This window comes from Asterias amurensis, chromosome 21 (assembly GCF_032118995.1).
Source record: "Asterias amurensis chromosome 21, ASM3211899v1".
Lineage (NCBI taxonomy): Eukaryota > Metazoa > Echinodermata > Asteroidea > Forcipulatida > Asteriidae > Asterias > Asterias amurensis.
This window is the reverse complement of record NC_092668.1, coordinates 14621955-14637233: the sequence shown is the minus strand read 5'-3', so window position 1 is coordinate 14637233 and position 15279 is coordinate 14621955. Positions and strand designations below refer to the sequence as shown.

The 15279-nt window shown below is 38.9% G+C and overlaps 3 long non-coding RNA genes across 3 annotated transcripts; 1 reads left to right on the top strand and 2 right to left on the bottom strand.

Annotated features, from left to right (window-relative positions):
* Positions 1 to 86: 86 nt before the first annotated feature.
* Positions 87 to 3888, bottom strand: LOC139953320 (uncharacterized). The gene is made up of 3 exons (XR_011787964.1): positions 3805 to 3888; positions 2886 to 3024; positions 87 to 253 (listed from the first exon to the last, which is right to left on the bottom strand). It is a non-coding gene; the product is annotated as an uncharacterized lncRNA (long non-coding RNA).
* A 265-nt stretch (positions 3889 to 4153) lies between these two features.
* On the top strand, positions 4154 to 11625 carry LOC139953065 (uncharacterized). Its single transcript, XR_011787937.1, has 4 exons — positions 4154 to 4284; positions 5486 to 5574; positions 9354 to 9492; positions 11294 to 11625. It is a non-coding gene; the product is annotated as an uncharacterized lncRNA (long non-coding RNA).
* An 809-nt stretch (positions 11626 to 12434) lies between these two features.
* LOC139953064 (uncharacterized) lies at positions 12435 to 14282 on the bottom strand. Its single transcript, XR_011787936.1, has 2 exons — positions 14135 to 14282; positions 12435 to 12670 (listed from the first exon to the last, which is right to left on the bottom strand). It is a non-coding gene; the product is annotated as an uncharacterized lncRNA (long non-coding RNA).
* Positions 14283 to 15279: the final 997 nt, after the last annotated feature.

Here is a 15279-nt window from a genome sequence, read left to right as displayed (position 1 = left end):
AACTTTGTTTATCAAGTTGCAAACAGTAAAGACTGATGTCTGTGTCGTTTTATCAGAGTCCATGTATTAAACAGATCTTTTTACAATAGTTAAAACTCACTACATGAGACGTACCTTAATATCTTAGTATTGAATGAATCACAAAGTTGAACAAAATTAACTTGAGGCGGTGAGAAGATGCAGCATCTCATAGGCTCTCTTCAGTCAAGCTGGCGCATCTTTCATACCAAGGCTTGTCGTCATCTTGAGTGTTCTATAAACAAAAAATCAAAGAACCAATTTAATGCATGAATGACATGTCAAGAGGAAAGCAGTTGCAAATTGTATGCAATCCCAAAGGGTGATCCCAAAGGGTGTGTTACACCCCAAGGGGTGATCATATTGGGGACCGTTCTAGACTAAAAGACAATTGATGTGCATCTCTACATGCGTCATTGATAACCAAACCTTGTATATCAATAAGTACTGTGAAGCAGCCACTCTCTAGTGTGGTCTCATCTACTTCTATCAGCCAAGGGATACCATAATTGGTGGTTTACACAGCATTATTGCAATGGTACAGATTTGAAGTACAAGCGGTAATAATATTGGTGACGGGTCTAGAAAAACAGAGAAAGTGTTTTCCACTTTTGGTAGTGATACAGATTTGTACAAGAGGTACAGTATCAAAATTGGGGACGGGTTGTAGAACAGAAGGCAAGTAGAAACATATTTGAAGTCGTTCCACAGCCGCCCCCCTCTCTAGTCATGTATACCCCAGTCAATGAGATCATCTATCTAGGCAGATCATTGTACCCTCATATCTTGTTGAAATGTCTTGAAAAGTTAAATAGAAACTTTGCTTCTGGTCTGACAATTAGGTCAGTTTTGGCATGTATGTAATAAACTAAAACTAAAATGCCTAGTTCACTATAATCAACATTTTCATAAGCGTACATGATCCAGTGGTATACAGCGATTCGTCCTGCAGGGTTTTAAATGGCGCTTTGTCACTTCGTTGTAACGTAGTTTAAAGTTGTTTAAGAGTGGGTTGAAATGGCTCCTTTAAAGGTCTTATTGTCCCAGATAGATATGATGTCTGTGATGGTAATGAGTCGTATAAACCATACGCTGGAAAGGGATGCGGCGTTTAATGCCCACCACCGTACACTTTCATTTTCTAAAAAGGTTTTGAGTTCAAAACTTATAAATGTAGCTCCCCCATGGCCTTTTGCACCATTATAAGATGCATTGTTTTGTTGCTTGGTCTGACCTTTTAGAAAGTCAGACAAAGTATGTCTTACAAGGAAATGATGGCATATAATCCTTTGTAACATATTGGGGGTGGGTTCATAATAACAGACAAGGGGTGCATGTTTCTGGTTGATACTGATTCTGAAGAAGAAGGGAATCTTGTTGGGGTGGGGTCCATAATAACAGACAAGGGATCATGTTTCTGTTGATACCAGCTTTGAAGTCAGAAGGGGAATCATCTAGGCGGTGGGTCCTGAATGGCAGACAATGTGGGATGCATGTTTCTGGTTGATCCAGTATTTGACAGTAGACTGGGGGAACATATTGGGGGTGGGTCCTAATACAGACAGGGATGCATGTTTCTGGTTGATACAGATTTGAAGTAGAAGGGGGGAACATGTTGGGGGTGGGTCCTTAATAACAGACAAGGGGATGCATGTTTCTGGTTGATACAGATTTGAAGTAGAAGGGGGGAACATGTTGGGGGTCGGTCCTTAATAACAGACAAGGGGATGCATGTTTCTGGTTGATACAGATTTGAAGTAGAAGGGAAAAAATGAAGGGGGTTGGGTCCTTAATGGCAGACAAGGGTGCATGTTTCTGGTTGATACAGATTTGAAGTAGAAGGGGGGAACATGTTGGGGGTGGGTCCTTAATAACAGACAAGGGGTGCATGTTTCTGGTTGATACAGATTTGAAGTAGAAGGGGTACCATGATGGGGGTGGGTCCTTAATAACAGACAAGGGGTGCATGTTTCTGGTTGATACAGATTTGAAGTAGAAGGGGGGAACATGTTGGGGGTGGGTCCTTAATAACAGACAAGGGGATGCATGTTTCTGGTTGATACAGATTTGAAGTAGAAGGGGGGAACATGTTGGGGGTCGGTCCTTAATAACAGACAAGGGGATGCATGTTTCTGGTTGATACAGATTTGAAGTAGAAGGGAAAAAATGAAGGGGGTTGGGTCCTTAATGGCAGACAAGGGTGCATGTTTCTGGTTGATACAGATTTGAAGTAGAAGGGGGGAACATGTTGGGGCAGGTCCTAACTCAGACAAGGGGTCTCAAAATGCAACCCACTTCTTTTCCATTCAGGAACAAAAATGTACCCAGTACATTTTGTGGGCTGAAATAGAATGGGTAAAATGTTGGGGGTTGGTCCTGACTTGTAAAGAAGGGGGAGCATTTGGGGATAGAAGTAAAAGAGGTAAATTGTTTGGGGTTGGTCCTGACTGGCAAAGGAGTGGGGGTGCATTGTGGGATTGAAGAAAAAGAGGTAAAATGTTTGGGGGTTGGTCCTGACTGGCAAAGAAGTGGGGTGCATTTTTGGATTGAAGTATAAGGGGTAAAATATTGGGGGTTGGTTCCGACTGGTAAAGAAATGGGGTGCATTTTGGGATTGAAGTAAAAGAGGTTAAAGCATGGGGTTGATCACTCTATCTTCATTCATTACAAGTGTACAGTTTGCTGTGTATAAAGATTGGAAAGTTGGTTGTGTGTGAGGGCGCACCACCAATGGTTTTGGAACCAAGACCAGGGCGGGTCCTGAATGTCAGACAAGTTGGGTGCATTTCCGGGGATTGATTTAGATTTTGAGTAAAGAAGGGTAAAATTGAGAATGGTTAATAAAAGGGATTGATGCGTCTACGTACCTTTTAATGAACTGAAGTAGCTCGAGGCAGTGAGAAGATGATTGAATTGAATTCATAATGATGCGGCACCTCACGGGCTCTCTTGCAACAAGTTTGTGCATCTTTTGTATTGAAGCCTGTCCAGACCATCTCAAGTGATCTACAAAAAAAATTAAAGGAACAGATTTGTATTTCATCATAATGAACCCGTAAGCGTAAGGATTACCAAACGTATTTCCATTCCCTTTGAAGGCACTGCAGCCGATTTCACGAAATGCTAGGATTAATCCTATCTCGAGTTAAAATGAGTAACCCCTCCTAACTTAAGATTGGTTGAATGCGTCCTACGTCTTTGGATACTGAACTTTACTTGTCTTAAAGTCCTAAGATTAATCCTATGTTAAGAAGAGTTTGATGAAATCGACGGCTGGACACCTTCGGTATTGTCAAACTCAAAGACCGGTATTCTTACTTGGTGTTGGTGTGTACCCCATGAAACGAATATCAAATCTGTGCAAGTTTAGTCTCAATTGGTCATCGATTTAATTTGAAATTCTTGCCCTGGACCTGGTATGCTGCAAACACATAAAACATTCTTAATCAAGGATTTATAAGTTACACGAGTTGTGATACTGTAAACATTCATTGTGCTTTTGTAGCCCCACAGCATGCCATTAGGACTGGACGGGTAGTGATTGATGACCGTGTATTGCAAGCACGGCAATGGGCCGAGTGTACACAGTCAACGGTACGGGGCGGACTGTAGCCGTAGGCCAACTGTGCACATTTTTAGACATTTCACGATACACAACAACCGATAACTTTGGTTGCCCAAACCATGCCCAAACTTGCCCTTTAGAGTTATCGATACAAACCATTTGACATATAACTATTTCCTGGCATAATCATGAACAAACTGCACAAGAATATCCATACTTACCAGCGTTTGCAGTGAAAGCATTTCGAGTTTGAACACGCAATTAGCAGACGACATTTTTGACAGTGTGGATCTTTCCTGTTTACCTCATTCCCAACTGCTCATGCGCAAAAGCGCCGAGCCGGTCACTTCAAACTAAAATCTCCTAGACTTGTTTTTTCTCCATAATTATCTAGCAAACTTATGGTAAGGATAAACTTTCGTAATTTTCATTCTCGAAAAATAGACATGCTTATTATTTGAGTCTGATCTTATAATTATTTCTTTTCTTAGGAGGCCCCGCCCACTACGCACATGAATAATTGTAATGGAGTGCGCCCTCCATAGGAACTTGTAGTAGTATCAACAATAAACAAAATGGCGTTGAAAACACACGTGGATACGTCACTTCAAACAGCAGACAAAATGTATGTTAAGTGGTTGTTAAGACCATGATTTCATCTCAAATATGGCTGTAATATTGGTATCAACACCATCAACAAGGTAAGATAAGTTGTTAATTTAGTAATACTGCAAGTATGCAAGAATTGAAATTATACTTCTATTTAATTTTACCAACCGTATTCAATGTACGTTTGTTGTTTACCAAAATAATTTTCTTCCCGCTAAACTGAAGTAATTCCCTCATAGCGGGTGGGGTGGGCGTGCCCATGCACACCTCGCTCCCTCTCGATCTAACCATGGAGGTAGAACCTCCATGATCTAACTGACTCTAAGGAGTCGTGGAGTCGGGCAGTAGTGTTTCCCTCTCTTAGGTTTAGTCTTATTTACTCATTGAACGTTAAGGCACGAGCGACTACAGCAAAATGTTGTTCTTTTAATGACAATATAAGGGATTCCCTTACTCAAGACTCGTCTCGACAAGGGGTTGTTTTGGCATTTTTGTAAACGTTAAATTAAAAACGAACAAGAGAGGGAAAGTCGTACTGTATTTTATCAATCGCTACGAACAGTAATAGTGTGAAGCCTACTTTTGAACACTTTCAAAATTTCACAATTTTTAGTTTAGGTGTTAAAACTTGCCCAAAAGTGTACATGAGTGCTATACGGGAGACGATGGCTGAACTTCCTGAAGGAAACCTAATGTTTCTATCTAGGAGTAGTACACCGCACCTTCAAACAATTCGCATCAACCATTTCTGAATGTTTCTAAGGGAGTCTTACTTTTGCATGTGCACATGCCATTGTGACACCCAAAATGGCGAACCGGAGATGCGCATATTTGCACACTGCGTGTTGTGATAAAGGTCTTGAGCCCTTTGTAATTTTGATTCCCGCATCATGGATGTGGTGGGGAAAGAACTAGTCAAATTGCCCTCTATGTTCATTCATTACAAGCGTGTACAGTTTGCCATGCATATAGATCGGAACGTTGTTTGAGTGTGAGTGCGCAACACCAATGGTCTTGGATCCAAGACTAGACCCGCCCCCAACTAATGACCCCCTCATCACTTAAACTGAATAAATCACACTTGCTGCCCTCCCTTTTCCCCCTAAAAAAAATATAATAAGTAAAATAAATATAAAAAAAATAAAAAAAAAATAAATAAAAAAATAAAAAAATATTTACATCCCAAACATTAGTATTGCAACAATACAAACTGCACAATCTGCATAATTATAAATCATCCCACATTAAATGTATGTTCTCAAATGCTCATATTATTATATTTCTTTTCTCTAGATGTATGATCAACCATACACAAGGATACAAATGGATGAAGAATCATCAGTTTGGACCACATCCTATCTCCTATCTCCTGAAATACAATGGTGAGTTTCAATTAAGTTTTTTTGGTGTTCAACAATTTACTGCCAAACCCTATGTTCTTCCTCTCCCTGTCAGCTTCCCATAACTAGTTGACCCACCGAAGTATTCTTCATCTACCATGCCTGTTGCTTAAATTTAAAACCTTATAGTTATAAAACCTAAACACTACCCCACTTTTTTGTCAGTCAGGACTAACCCCTAATATTTTACCCCTTTTACTTCAGTCCCCAAATGCACCCCACATTTTTTCAAGTCAGGACCAACCCCCAACATTTTACCCCTTTTACTTCAATCTCAAAATGCACCCCAATTCTTTGCCAAGTCAAGACAAACCCCCGACATTTTACCCCTTTTACTTCAATCTCAAAATGCACCCCACTTTAATGCCAGTCAGAACCAACCCACAACATTTTACCTCTTTTACCCTCAATCTCAAAATGCACCCCTTTGAATTGTCAGTCAGGACCAACCCCCAAACATTTTACCTCTTTTTCTTCAATCCCAAATGCACCCCACTTCCAGTCAGGACCAACCTCCAACATTTTACCCCTTGAATTGCAATCCAAAAATACACCCCACTGCCAGTCTCAGGACCAACCCCCAATATTTTACCCCTTTAACTGCAATCCAAAAATGCACCCTCTTATTTGCCTGTCATGACCAACCCCCAACATTTTACCTTTTTTATACCCTCAATAAAAAAAATGCACACTCTTATTTGCCTGTCAGGACCAACCCCCGACATTTTACCTCTTTTATACCCGCAATCAAAAAATGCACCCTCTTATTTGCCTGTCAGGACCAACCCCCAACATTTTACCTCTTTTACCCTCAATCCCAAAATGCACCCATTTTATTTGTCAGTCAGGACCAACCCCCAAACATTTTACCTCTTTTTCTTCAATCCCCAAATGCTCCCCCTTCTTTACAAGTCAGGACCAACCCCCAACATTTTACCCATTCTATTTCAGCCCACAAAATGTACTGGGTACATTTTTGGTCCCGAATGGAAAAGAAGTGGGTTGCATTTTGAGACCCCTTGTATCAAAAAGTTAGGACCTGGCCCAACACTTTATCCCCTTTTTCTTCAAATCTGTATCAACCAGAAACATGCACCCCCTTGTCTGTTATTAAGGACCCACCCCCAACATGTTACTCTGTCTACTTCATATCTGTATCAACCAGAAACATGCATCCCCTTGTCTGCCATTCAGGACCCACCCCCAACATGTTACCCCGTCTACTTCATATCTGTATCAACCAGAAACATGCATCCCCTTGTCTGCCATTCAGGACCCACCCCCAACATGTTACCCCTTCTACTTCAAATATGTATCAACCAGAAACATGCACCCCCTATCTCCCCATTCAGGACCCGCCCCCAACATGTTCCCCCTTCTATTTCAAATCTGTATCAACCCAAAACATGCACCCCTTATCTGCTATTTAGGACCCACCCCCAACATGTTACCCCTTCTATTTCAAATATGTATCAACCAGAAACATGCACCCCCTTGTCTGCCATTCAGGACCCGCCCCCAACATGTTCCCCCTTCTATTTCATATCTGTATCAACCCAAAACATGCACCCCTTATCTGCTATTTAGGACCCACCCCAACATGTTACCCTGTCTACTTCATATCTGTATCAACCAGAAACATGCATCCCCTTGTCTGTTATTAAGGACCCACCCCCAACAAGTTACCTCTTCTATTTCAAATATGTATCAACCAGAAACATGCGCCCCCTTGTCTGCCATTCAGGACCCGCCCCCAACATGTTACCCCTTCTACTTCAAATCTGTATCAACCAGAAACATGCATCCCCTTGTCTGCCATTCAGGACACACCCCCAACATGTTACCCCTTCTATTTCAAATATGTATCAACCAGAAACATGCACCCCCTTGTCTGCCATTCAGGACCCGCCCCCAACATGTTACCCCGTCTACTTCATATCTGTATCAACCCAAAACATGCACCCCTTATCTGCTATTTAGGACCCACCCCCAACATGTTACCCTGTCTACTTCATATCTGTATCAACCAGAAACATGCATCCCCTTGTCTGTTATTAAGGACCCACCCCCAACAAGTTACCTCTTCTATTTCAAATATGTATCAACCAGAAACATGCGCCCCCTTGTCTGCCATTCAGGACCCGCCCCCAACATGTTACCCCTTCTACTTCAAATCTGTATCAACCAGAAACATGCATCCCCTTGTCTGCCATTCAGGACCCACCCCCAGCATGTTACCCCTTCTATTTCAAATATGTATCAACCAGAAACATGCACCCCCTTGTCTGCCATTCAGGACCCGCCCCCAACATGTTACCCCGTCTACTTCATATCTGTATCAACCAGAAACATGCATCCCCTTGTCTGTTATTAAGGACCCACCCCCAACAAGTTACCTCTTCTATTTCAAATATGTATCAACCAGAAACATGCGCCCCCTTGTCTGCCATTCAGGACCCACCCCCAACATGTTACCCCTTCTACTTCAAATCTGTATCAACCAGAAACATGCATCCCCTTGTCTGCCATTCAGGACCCTCCCCCAGCATGTTACCCCTTCTATTTCAAATCTGTTTCAACCAGAAAATGCATCCCCTTGTCTGCCATTCAGGACCCACCCCCAACATGGTACCCCTTCTACTTCAAATCTGTTTCAACCAGAAACATGCACCCCCTTGTCTGTTATTAAGGACCCAACCCCAATATGTTACAAAGGATTATATGCCATCATTTCCTTGTAAGACATACTTTGTCTGACTTTCTAAAAGGTCAGACCAAGCAACAAAACAATGCATCTTATAATGGTGCAAAAGGCCATGGGGGAGCTACATTTATAAGTTTTAAGTTCAATACCTTTTTAGAAAATGAAAGTGTACAGTGGTGGGCATTAAACTCCGCATCCCTTTCCAGCGTATGGTTTACACGACTCATTACCATCACAGACATCATATCTATCAGGGACAATAAGACCTTTAAAGAAGCCATTACAACCCACTCTTAAACAACTTTAAACTACGTTACAACAAAGTGACAAAGCGCACTTTAAAACCCTGCAGGACGAATCGCTGTATACCACTGGATCATGTACGCTTATGAAAATGTTGATTATAGTGAACTAGGCATTTTAGTTTTAGTTTAATACATACATGCCAAAACTGACCTCATTGTCAGACCAAAAGCAAAGTTTCTATTTAACTTTTCAAGACATTTCAGCTAGATATGAGGGTACAATTATCTGCCTATAGCTCATTGACTGGGGTATACATGACTAGAGAGGGTGGGGGGGGGGGTGGGGCGGCTGTGGAACGACTTTAAATATGTTTCTACTTGCCTTTTGTTCTTCAACCTGTCCCCAATTTTGATACTGTACCTCTTGTACAAATCTGTATCACTGCCAAAAGTGGAAAACACTTTCTCTGTTTTTCTATACCCGTCACCAATATTATTACCGCTTGTACTTCTGCAATAATGCTGTTTAAACCACCAATTATGGTATCCCTTGGCTGATAGAAGTAGATGAGACCACACTAGAGAGTGGCTGCTTCACAGTACTTATTGATATACAAGGTTTGGTTATCGATGACGCATGTAGAGATGCACATCAATTGTCTTTTAGTCTAGAACGGTCCCCAATATGATCATCCCTTGGGGTGTAACACACCCTTTGGGATCACCCTTTGGGATTGCATACAATTTGCAACTGCTTTCCTCTTGACATGTCATTCATGCATTAAATTGGTTCTTTGATTTTTTGTTTATAGAACACTCAAGACGACGACAAGCCTTGGTATGAAAGATGCGCCAGCTTGACTGAAGAGAGCCTATGAGATGCTGCATCTTCTCACCGCCTCAAGTTAATTTTGTTCAACTTTGTGATTCATTCAATACTAAGATATTAAGGTACGTCTCATGTAGTGAGTTTTAACTATTGTTTAATACATGGACTCTGATAAAACGACACAGACATCAGTCTTTACTGTTTGCAACTTGATAAACAAAGTTGATATTTATTTCAAAAGCGATCAATTTAATTCAAAGCAAAGTGTTCTGCGTAAACAGATCTTTACCATGTATATTCCTATGGCTGTTTTTGTTGTAAGGTAAAAACTTTGCTGTATATTGTCATGTACATTTTGCAATTCCTTTGAATCATCAGGCCTGATACTTTGTTGAGACAAATAACGCAGCAATTGTCGCCATGCACTCGGTCTTGGTCATTGTCTCGGTGCCCATTGACATGTTCTGGTATAAGCAATTTTCCCTCACTAATAGAGGTTTACTGAGCAAAAGCTGCCCTGCCCTAACAAGAATGAAGCATCAGGCTTGAATCATGGGTACTGAAATGCAGAAATCAAAGGGCTACTAGCTACGGCTTAACACTTTTTACTGAATACAAAGTGAAAAATCATGCAATCTCATTGTACGTATACTAATAGTGTAAACATAACTTTTACACAGGTCAGACAGTTAAAACATGGTTTAAATGCCTAGTTTGGTTTTATATGTGGGTAATTGGATGTATTTGTATCACACGTGATGATATTTATCTGCAAACATTGTTTAAACCGAGCAGGGCCTCTAGTTTTAAACAGAATGCAAATGTATGGAGACTTAGAGTGAACATCTGCATTTCCATAAAGTTTTGTGATTAGTACTAAAAACTCTGTATTGTGTCTTTCCACCATTTTATCTTGAACAGTAGATTCCACAAAACCATGAGAACCCTAAAATACAGAGTTATCTAATTATTTTATATTTTTTGGATGTATTTAACTTGGAAACTTGGCATGCAGATGGTCTTCTTAAGCTTCCATACATTTTTTAGCAATAGTTCTTGAAGTCTAGCTCCCCGTGTCTTAGTGCTTACATAACACAATTCTTAATGCAGGTACCAGACTAATTTTATCATACTCGCGTTTGATATACTTAATATAACACTTGAATTCAAGGTTATTTTGTGTGGAAAAGGCCCTTTTAAAACAAGACAGCTTCTCAATTCATAGTTATACGTAGCATACTATCTGTTACACTAAAAAAAAATGAAGTTTGAAGGTTAGAATACACGAACGTGTGCTCTGTGTAAATAAGTTATTGTAAATAAGAGTATAGCACCAACACATTAAGTGCTGCTAAGAGTTTATGTAAGCAATTATTTATTAAAATAGACACTTTTCTGTGAGTTTTTTTGTCACCAGAATGCGTATTTCATGTAGAATGTTAATAGGACACTCTGGAGTAACTCAGGAGTGTATCCCGCACTGTTTTAAGGGTGTTTGGAAGGTTTTGACGCTCAATTTTTGTCAATTTCAGAGATTTTTAGAGTTTTTCAGGCAAAAAAAAAAAAAGTTCAAATAAAAATTAACGAGCATGCGTTTCAGGCGATTTTAAGAAAATGAAATACCAAAAAAAAAAAAATTAGTGGTGAATTTTGTAAATTTTTACAATTTTGGATTTTTTTTAATGGAAAATCACAAAAATTAACGAGCGTGCGTTTCAGACGATTTTAAAAAATCAAAAGTCCACTAATTTTCAATTTTTTTTTTTTTTTTTAATTAAAAATAAATAAAATTTAATTAAAAAAAATTTTCTCGTCTCCACTTTCCTGGGGGGTCCACCACCACCACCCCTCTCTCTCTCTCTCTCCGGGTCCACGCCTCCCTCTTGTGTATCGCCGCCATGTTGCCTCCTCGTCGTGGTGCAGGGTCCGTGGGTGTTCCTCTGGTGAGCGTGTCTTCTTCTTGTCCAGCTGATGGTGTCCTGAGCGGGGCTCGAACCCGCAATGTTGTCCTCCAGAGTCCGTGTCCTTATCCGCTAGGCTGTGGCGTCTCCGAGTTGGTGCTGAAAATTTTTTGACCTGATGAAGATTAGAACGAAAATGTGACGTATGTGCAGGCGCATAGTTATTACCGCCTGATAATATACACGTGGAAGAGTGCGCCCTCTTGTGGCTTGAAACAAGACTAATTTAATTAAGTAGCGCCCTCTGTTGACAATATTTATTTATTCTTAATTAATTATATCGGCTAGCGGAATACCCCATCGCCATTTAAAAAGATTAAGATATAATGGGCACGTGTTTGTTTCCCATTTTTAAAGATTCTGTTACCGTTAATTAATTTTTATCAATGAACAAACACCAGTAAGACAGAATAAAAAACAGTCGAACAGAGGGATCATTTACATTATAATTGTTGACCATTTTATTTACATAATTATTATAAATAACATGAATCTTTTTAAATAACTTAAATTATCACTATTAAAGAAAATAGTTGCTACTGTAGTGATAAGCTTTCACCAGAAAATCATCAGTTGTTTGTATATTACATTACTTGTACCTTTTGGATAGGAGGCAACTCCCACGGGATTTGAATTAATGTAAATAAATGTAAAAATTTATGTTTGAATTAAACATGATAATTTTCACTGGTCACTTTTCTTCACACAAGTTCAAGCATCTGAAAGCACACAACTTGTGCGACAAGGGTGTTTTTAACTCCATTATTTTCTCGCAACTTGGACGACCAATCAATCTCAAATTTTCACAGGTTTGTTATTTCATGCATAGAAAATTACGTTTAGATACACCAGAACAAGAAACTGTCTGCTCTTAAAAACATTCCCTGATTAACGGAAGTTTGAGGTGAACATTTGGCGCTTGCCCCAAAGCAAAAAGGGTGCTCACCAGCACAGAATCCACTGGTAAGCATGAGCCATTATCAGATTGGGTCCAGATGTTGCTGTCCATGTAGGAATCAGATATTGCTGTCTACTTTGCTGTCCATGTTTGAATTAGATTTGCTGCCCACGTACGAATAACAAATTAGATTTGCTGTCCATGGTTTTTATTAGTAATCAAGTTTTTACTGTCCGTGTAAGAATGAGTGTTCATGTATGAATCCAATATTGCTGTCCATATAGGAATCAAACAATGCTATCCATGTAGGAATCAGGCATTGCTATCCATGTAGGAACCATATCAGGTGTCCCTTTAATATTTTTCCGATCCGGGTTGTTTTGTCTCTTGTTGGTTGTCAATTCCATGCTGCAATTCGGATTCCAAAGATTCATATGAGATCTGCAAAAAAAAGAAAGTATCGTCAAAACAATATCGTTTCAATTCCAATAAAATGTTTGAGTCATGAGCAAAATAAAAAATTGTGTTTCTCAAAAGTATTGTATTTCAACCGAATTGAGATTGATTTTATGATCCTCGTCCAATGTGTATAAATCCAATAAAACAATTGAGGCACGACCAACAACGATTCTAATATGACTTCAAAATGACCTGAAAAAATCTGCTTCTCAAGACTTTGTCAAAACATTCAAAACTTGTATGAAAATTTAAAAATAATTCTCACAAGTTTATGAGTCTTTTAATGTTTGGGCCACAACCAACAATTTGTGTTACTGAAAAAAAATTGACATCAAATTCTTAGAGAACTTTAAGAAAAAAACATCTCAAAAATTAAAAAGTTTGATTTTTGAGGCAGGACCAACAATTATTTAAAACTTGGCATGGAATGACCCCCCCCCCCCACCAAAAAAAAAAAAAAAGGGGAGGAAAAAAAAACAATAACAAAATAATTATTTAAATAAATAAAATAAAAAACACACAAAATGGTGTTTCGCAAAAAAGTGTCACCAAATTTACACTTAGTCCTCACAAAAAAAAGTTTGTCCAAACTGAAAAACAATTCTAATAACTGTGTTGAAACAAGTATTAACAGATAGCAATAAAATATATATCGTCAAAAGCCAAAAAACACTAAGCATCATATGGCCTTCACAAATAAAAAATAAAACAATTATAGTATAAAATTTCGAACAAAACAAGGAAAAAGATTTTCATCAATAATATTGCAAAATTGATCACTGTAAAAAATAACTAATTTATGTACAATAACCCAATAAAATTCCAAAGCTGCGTGAAATGTTTTTCCATTAAGTTAGTTTGACATTATAATCAGAAACAAATCTTAAAAAGTTTTCATCCAAAGTTTCTTAAATTTACCACGAAAAAATAAATAAAATAAATAAAAAGTAATGAAGACACTCCTATGTAAAAAGTTTGAAATTTACCACGAAAAAATAAATAAAATAAATAAAAAGTAATGTAGACACTCCTATGTAAAAAGTTTGGTCTTTGGTTGTTTGGACATTAATTTAGCTTTCTACCCCCCCCCCCCCCACACACACAAAGTATTAATAATATTAATAATAATAAAAGCTTTAAAAATATAATGTGCTGACTCCTACTTAAAATACTGTTTGGTCTTGGTTGATTGGAATCTGGGCTTGAAATAGGACCAACAACTACTGTAAGTGTAAGCAGAGACAACTACTACGACACGTACAACTACGTACAATCACCCACCACAGACCAGAGGGTTGCCGCCGTACAATGGTCAGGTACCACCGGTCAGGGATGTACGGTGATCATGCGGTTAGGGTCGTGTACTCGTTAAATCAAAACATGCAAACATGCAACATAAAAGTATCAGGAAATGCGTGTTTCTCAATATAATACTTTATAACATACCTTGATAGGTCCGGTCAGCCTCTGATAAACAGCCACAGTTACATGAATCCTATGGACGGTCTTGAAGGAGCCATTTAGCCTGAGTTTTTAGATGAACAAAAATCGAGCATGAGATACGTCAAAATTTCCATGTTTACTACCTGCCTAAAACTGAGCTACAGAGGGCGCACTCTAGGCGGCGATGTCACATCTTCGGTTTGGGATTTGACTATAGACTCCGTCATCTCGTTTAGCCCTAGGACGAAAAGGGCCTAAGTCCCCCCCCCCCCCCAACAAATTTCAGACTTTCATGAATATTCATAGGCAGTTTTAGAAACGAAGACAATGATCGAATTCCTTTGGTTTACTAAATAATTGCGTGGACTTATGAACTATTAATTTCTTTAAAGTTTGATTTACTAAAGCATTAGTTTTTTTTCCATTTTCATAAAAGCTGTTCTAAGCAATAAAAACGACAATCTGCTTAGCAAATTATAATTTTTTTATTTAGTGTGCAAAAGGAGAGTGACAACAGTATTAATTCGGGTCGGTTACCTGGGCCCAATGGCATGGAACTGCTTTCTTTAGGCAGAACATAATTACTTAAAAATGTCTAATCTGCCAACAAAAATAAAAGCAATTATTGTACACTGACATTCTATTGTTTTGCTTGTAACTTTATTCTGGTGTATGCACATGAAGTTGGGCCCCGTTTGTGCTCAGTAAGATTTTGGGGCTTACAGACTTCATGCAAATTGGTCCCAGATTCATAAGCTTTACCAGGCAACCTAACCATGTCATTATCTACAATGAGTGACTAAGCTCGCACATTTTCCTGCTTAACAGAATTTGCGCAATCATGCTTACAGGAACGAATTTGGTAAGAAACAAAAATCGTGAAGATCACAGATTTTACATAAAACTTACTCGGTCTAATGATGATGACAGTTGAAAACATCCCTTGAAATGTTTCTGTCGTAAATATCATAATTGTTGACAAGAAACAAAAATAATCTAACTTAGCGTTTGGAGTTTATCGCGTATGAAATTTTATTTTGGCATCGATGCAATGTAAAAATTTGTAATCGGTTATTCCCTATTCTCTCGTGACCAAGATGGCCGATCGATCTCAAACTTCTACAGGTTTGTCAGTTTATGTATTTATG